The sequence below is a fragment of the Coregonus lavaretus genome (genome assembly GCF_964263955.1).
Source record: "Coregonus lavaretus genome assembly, contig: HAP1_SCAFFOLD_313, whole genome shotgun sequence".
Taxonomy (NCBI): Eukaryota; Metazoa; Chordata; class Actinopteri; order Salmoniformes; family Salmonidae; genus Coregonus; species Coregonus lavaretus.
In genome coordinates, this window is record NW_028159241.1 from 93,613 (window position 1) to 100,553 (window position 6,941).

Sequence of the window (6,941 nt, forward strand, 5' to 3'; positions counted from 1 at the left end):
TTCTCGGATACCGCATTACCACCTCAGGTGTGGAGATGGAGGGAGATGGCATTTCAGCTGTGCGTAGTTGGCCGACTCCAACCACGGTTAAGGTTGTGCAGCGCTTCCTTTGCTTCGCCAACTACTATCGGAGGTTTATCCGGGGCTTTGGCAAGGTCGCAGCTCCCATTACATCCCTGTTGAAGGTTGGGCCGTCCCGGCTCCGCTGGTCTGCTGAGGCTGACCTGGCCTTCAGCAAACTGCGGGGTCTGTTTACCTCAGCCCCGGTACTGGCCCACCCCGATCCATCACTACCATTCGTAGAGGTGGATGCGTCCGAGGTAGGGATAGGCACTGTCCAATATCAACGCTCGGGCACGCCACCCAAGCTCCGCCCCTGTGCCTTCTTCTCTAAGAAGCTCAGCCCAGCGGTGCAGAACTACGACGTTGGTGATCGGGAGCTGTTGGCTGTTGTCCGAGCTTTGACCGTGTGGAGGCATTGGCTCGAAGATGCGAAAACACCCTTTCCTCGTCTGGACGGACCACCATAACCTGGAGTACATCCGGGCAGCGAGGAGGCTGAATCCTTGCCAGGCCAGTTGGGCCCTATTCTTCACCCGGTTTGATTTTACACTGTCATACATTCCGGGTATGAAGAAAGTGAAGGCAGACGTACTGTCCTGGCTATATGACAGCCGGAGAGGCCCAGAAGAGAGGCCCAGAGACAACACTTCCATACTCCCGGCCTCCTGCATTGTGGCGCCGGTAGTATGGGAGATGGACGCGGATATAGAGCAGACATTATGCACAGATCCATCTCCACCTCAGTGTCCAGCTGGAATGCAGTACGTGCCTGCTCTTATCCGTGATCGTCTGATCTTCTGGGCACACAAGTCACCCTCCTCTGGTCACACAGGTATCAGTGCGCTGCCTGATCGGAAAGTACTGGTGGCTTACCTTGGCTAAGGACATGAGGGTGTACGTCTCCTCCTGCTCGGTGTGCGGCCAGAGTAACGCACCTAGACACCTCCCAGCGGGTAAGTTACAACCTTTACCAGTTCCACAACGACCATGGTCTCTCCTTAGTGTTGATTTCTTGACTGATCTTCCCCTCTCCCAAGGAAACATCCTGGTCGTGGTGGACCGCTTTTCCAAGTCCTGCCGCCTCCTTCCTCTGCCCGGTCTCCCCACGGCCCTGAAGACTGCGGAGGCCCTGTTTACTCACGTCTTCCGGCACTACGGGGTGCCAGAGGATATAGTGTCCGACCGAGGTCCCCAGTTCATGTCCAAGGTTTGGAAGGCATCATGGAACGTCTGGGGGTCTCGGTCAGCCTGACCTCTGGGTTCCACCCTGGGGGCAGGTGGAACGGGTAAATCAGGATGTGGGTAGGTTCCTGCAGTACTACTGCCAGGACCAGCCGAGGGAGTGTTCGGTGTTCTTGCCTAGGGCAGAATATGCCCAGAACTCTCTCCGCCACTCCTCTACTAACCTAACGCCATTCCAATGTGTTTTAGGTTACCAACCGGTTCTGGCACAGTGGCACCAGAGCCAGACCGAGGCTCCTGAGGTAGATGACTGGTTTCGGCGCGCAGAGGAGACATGGGACGCTGCCCACGTTCACCTCCAGCGCGCCGTATGTCGTCAGAAGGCCAACGCTGACCGTCACCGCAGTGAGGCCCCGGTCTTCGTACCGGGAGATCGGGTCTGGCTCTCAACCCAGAATCTGCCCCTCCACCTGCCCTGCCGGAAGCTGAGCCCGCGGTTTGTGGGGCCGTTCAAAGTCCTGAGGAGAATCAACGAGGTCACTTATAGGTTATTACTTCCCCCTGATTACTGTATTAACCCCTCGTTTCATGTGTCTCTCCTCAGGCCGGTGGTGGTTGGTCCGCTCCAGGAGTCTGAGGTGCGGGTGGTTCCTCCACCTCCTCTGGACATCGAGGGGGCCCCATCATACTCTGTCTGTTCCATCCTGGATTCGAGGTGTCGGGTGGGGGGCCTTCAGTACCTTGTGGAGTGGGAGGGGTACGGTCCGGAGGAACAGTGCTGGGTCCCAGTGAGGGATATCCTCGATCCCTCCCTGTTGCGGGATTTCCACCATCGCCATCCCGCTCGCACTGCTCCGCGACCTCCTGTCCGTCCCTGAGGCCGGGGTTTGCGCGCTGCTGGAGCTGCACGTCAAGGGGAGGGTACTGTCACGACTTCCGCCGAGGCTGCCTCCCCTCCTTGTTCGGGCAGGCTTCGGCGTTCATCGTCAGTGGCTTACTAGCCACTGCCGCTCCATTATTCATCACTCCATTTGTCTTGTCTTTTCAATCACACACACCTGGTTCTTATCCCCTCATTAGTCTGTGTATAAGTGTTCCCTCTGCCCCCCTTGTCTTTGTGGGTAATTGTTTATTTGTGAGAGTAGTGTAGCTCGGTAGAGCTACTCGTACCTTATTATTGCCGGGGTAGATATTTCCCCTGTGCCTGTTTCGCTTGTTGCTATCCAGCGCTATTTGTGTACGACGGAATAAACTGATGACTGGTGAATACCCTCCTGCGCCTGCCTCCTTCTATCACACTCATCACAAATGTAGTGTCTTGTCAACAATTAAATCATAGTTTTCACCAAAATAAGTATATTTTTATACAAAATAGATATACCTTATTCTTATTCCACCGTACTTTTTACTGAGTGCATTCTGAAAATATTCAGACCCCTTGACTTTTTCCACATTTTGTTACGTTACAGCCTTACTCTAAAATGGTTTAAATAAAACAATTTCCTCATCAATATACACATAATACCCCATAATGACAAATCAAAAACAGGTTTTTAGAAATGTAAGCAAATGTATAAAAAATTCCCCAGAAATACCACATTTACATAAGTATTCAGATGCTTTACTCAGTACTTTGTTAAAGCACATTTGGCAGTGATTACAGCCTTGAGTCTTCTTGGATATGACGCTACAAGCTTGGCACACCTGTATATTGGAAGTTTCTCCCATTCTTCTCAGCAGATCCTCTCAAGCGCTCTCAGGTTGGATGGTGAGCATCGCTGCACAGCTGTTTTCAGGTCTCTTGGCCAGTATGAAAAGAAAAATGTATGCACTCACTAACTGTAAGTCGCTCTGGATAAGGGCGTCTGCTAAATGACTAAAATGTAAATGTAAAATGTTCGATCAGGTTCAAGTCAGGGCTCTGCCTGGGCTACTCAGAGACTTGTCCAGAAGCCACTCCTGCGTTGTCGTTGGCTGTGTGCTTAGGGTCGTTGTCCTGTTGGAAGGTGAACCTTCGCCCCAGTCTGAGGTCCTGAGAGCTCTGGAGCAGGTTTTCATCTCTCTGTACTTTGCTCCGTTCACTTTCCCTCGATTCTGAATAGTCTCCTAGTGCCTGCCGCTGAAAAACATCCCCACAGCATGATGCTGCCACCACCATGTTTCACCGTAGGGATGGTGCCAGTTTTCCTCCAGACGTGATGCTTCGCATTCAGAGCTCAGAGTTTGTCAGAAGGCTGACCTGACAGGGTCACACACAGGACCAAGCAGGAGCAGGACCTCAGCATTTGGACCCTTTATTACAAATGGAGGAACACGAAGATGTTCAATACTGTTTTCAAGACAGAAACTCTTCTTGCAGAAAGGCTTTGCTATCGACATCTATCTACATAACACTGTACATCTTCTTCTCATTGATTTCAGCAGTTACAGTATTTCTGAACATACTGGTGATCATCTCCATCTCTCACTTCAAGCAGCTCCACACTCCAACCAACCTGCTCATCCTCTCTCTGGCTGTGGCAGATCTCCTGGTGGGACTGATTGTGATACCATTGACGACTGTAGCATTAATGGAACCATGCTGGGATTTTGGGGAATATTTCTGTGGGTTTTATTTCTATATCACTTGTTTATGTTCTTCTTTATCTGTGGGCAGTTTGGTCTTGATATCTATTGACCGTTATGTTGCTGTGTGTGATCCCTTAATGTACCACTCTAAAATAACAATAACAAGAATTATGTATTTTATATCCATTAACTGGTGTTTTTGTATCATAAACGATGCTGCTATTATAATTTTTTTTGTAAATGTACAGGTACCCAGTAGATGTTTGAAATAATGTTTTATTGTAGAATAATTAAATTGGGTTAAAATCATTGGCCTTGTATTTTCAATGGTTGTCCCGTGCTCTATTATTATAACACTTTATTTGACAATATTTGTTGGGGGCCAGATCACAGGCCAGAAATGTATTTTCAAAAGAGGCTACCAGTGTGTCTGGTGTTAAAACTGTACAGGCAAATAAGTCAGAGAGAAAAGCAGCAAAAACTCTAGCTATTGTTGTTTTCACATATCTAAGTTGTTGGATTCCATTTTTGTTGATACGTCTTTTTTTGTGTGTGTGTGACAATTTATTATTGATCACCGGCTTTCTGCCACTTGTTAATTCCTTAATTAATCCAATAATTTATGCTTTCTTTTATCCATGGTTCAAAGTAACAGCTAAACATATTTTAACTCTGAAGTTAAGGCATGTATAGTTCCTATGTTTTTATTCCCTAGTTTGACATAGTTATGTTATACTGTTTTGTTGTAATTGCTTGTTTCATGTAACAATACACTGACATTATTCATCTCAGTGTTGTCGTCATAGATACATGTGGTGGTGATACAGAATGATTTGGATGGATTGGAATGGAATGACTTGGAGAAGACATAAGAAGGCATAAGCTTGTTTTATAAAATACATTGTAGTCATTTTGGTTTGTATATTCCAAATACCAACGTCTGTGGTTGTTCCATGTTTTTTAATGATAAATAGTATGTAAGTATTCATTTTGAGGATGTAATGTATCATTATGCACTGAGTGTACAAAACATTAGGAACAAGTTCTTAATATTGAATTGCACCCCCTTTCGCCATCAGAACAGCCTCAGTTCGTCAGGGCATGGACTCTACAAGGTGTCGGAAGCGTTCCACAGGGATGCTGGACTATATTGACTCCAATTCTTCCCACAGTTGTGTCAAGTTGGCTGGATGTCCTGTGGGTGGTGGACCATTCTTGATACACACGGGAAACTGTTGAGCGTGAAAAACCCAGCACCGTTGCAGTTCTTGACACACTCACACCAATTCCCCTGGCACCAACTACCATACCCCTTTCAAAGGCACTTAAATACTTTGTCTTACCCATTCACCCTTTGAATTGCACACATACACAATCTATGTCTCAATTGTCTCAAGGCTTGAAAATCCTTATTTAACCTGTCTCCTCACCTTCATCTACACTGATTGAAGTGGATTTAACAGGTGACATCAATAAGGGATTATATAAATTTCACCTTGATTCACCTGGTCAGTCTAAATCATGTTCTGTACACTCAGTGTATATGTTGTTTAACATCCCCCTCTAGTGGCTCAAATAAGACACAACACCTTCAACAAGCGCAGTAAATATGAAATATACAATACTGCATGATATCAGATAACGTCCAAGTCTAACTCAATGGTGTATTGTAGTAAGTAGTTGATGGTCAAATGTAAGAATATGCGTTACACTTTATAATACTCTTTAGTAGTAAACCATTTGTAAGGCATTTACAGTTTGCTCACCATTTACATTTTAGTCATTTAGCAGTCGCTCTTATCCAGAGCGACTTACAGTTAGTGAGTGCATACATTATTATTTTTTTTTTCATACTGGCCCCCCGTGGGAATCGACCCACAACCCTGGCGTTGCAAACGCCATGCTCTACCAACTGAGCTACATCCCTGCCGGCCATTCCCTCCCCTACCCTGGACGATGCTGGGCCAATTGTGCGCCGCCCCATGGGTCTCCCGGTCGCGGCCGGCTACGACAGAGCCTGGATTCGAACCAGGATCTCTAGACCATTGCGCCACTCGGGAGGTTATTATTAATAATTACGCCCACATTTGATAAATGTTAGTAAGCTGTAGGTATTCTCACATTTTTAAATAACTACTACAGCATATGCATTAATTATTCAACACAACAGCGCAGGAGACTGCAGCAGACACTTTAACCTCAACATATTGGTTACTTTTTTGTAACTTTTTTTATTTTTTTAACTTAAGTTAATTTAGTAAATATTTTCTTAACTCTATTTTCTGAAAAATGCATTGTTGGTTAAGGGCTTGTAAGTAAGCATTTCACGGTAAGGCCCACGCCTGTTGTATTCGGCGAATGTTACAAATACAATTTTATTTTATTTTATTTGATATGAACACTACCAGTACTCTCCCTACCACTACTCTCACAACATCACTGCTGCCAGGTCAGGGGTCAGGGGTCACGCCAGAGCAGCTCCCTCCAGGTCAGGGGTCACGCCAGAGCAGCTCCCTCTGACGCTGTAGAGTCTGAATGAATATAGAGATCGGGTAACACTTTATAATAACACCTAGTAGTAAAGTATTTATAATGGATTAGTAAATAGTTTATTCATCATTCATTTATCATTACTCCCACATTTGTTTTATCAAGCTAGTTATTCAAACATTTAGAAACAACTTTTATAGTATGTAATAATGATTTATAAGATCATTCATAAGATGTTTAATAAATGTCCTTATAAACCATTTACAAATCATTAGTAAAGTATTTTTGCAGACCCTAATCTAAATTGAAGACTATTCATACTTTCTTAATACTTTATAAATGTTTTGAGTGACCAGTGTAATTTCTCACAAAAAGATGGACATGCCATTGGTAGCCATTCCAGCAGTACCTGATGCTCCTTAAGGTCTCAAAATGACCTAGAACATATCAATGGTTAAACAATAAGCACACAACACAGAGGATGTTAAAGGAAATATACTGAACATTTTATTCCAAAACAGTCACACTGTTGTAGTAGTGTGCTGAAAGTGGTAGAAGTAACATGTTTTGTCTGAAAATGCTAACGTTTGTGTTTGTTGGCAGTGTCTACCAAAACCAAAGGGTGGATTGTAGTCACT

At 45.3% G+C, this 6,941-nt stretch overlaps 1 pseudogene across 1 annotated transcript; it reads left to right on the forward strand.

Annotated features, from left to right (window-relative positions):
- Positions 1–3,548: 3,548 nt before the first annotated feature.
- On the forward strand, positions 3,549–4,506 carry LOC311123132 (trace amine-associated receptor 13c-like; annotated as a pseudogene). The gene has a single exon. The product of its transcript is annotated as a trace amine-associated receptor 13c-like (transcript).
- Positions 4,507–6,941: the final 2,435 nt, after the last annotated feature.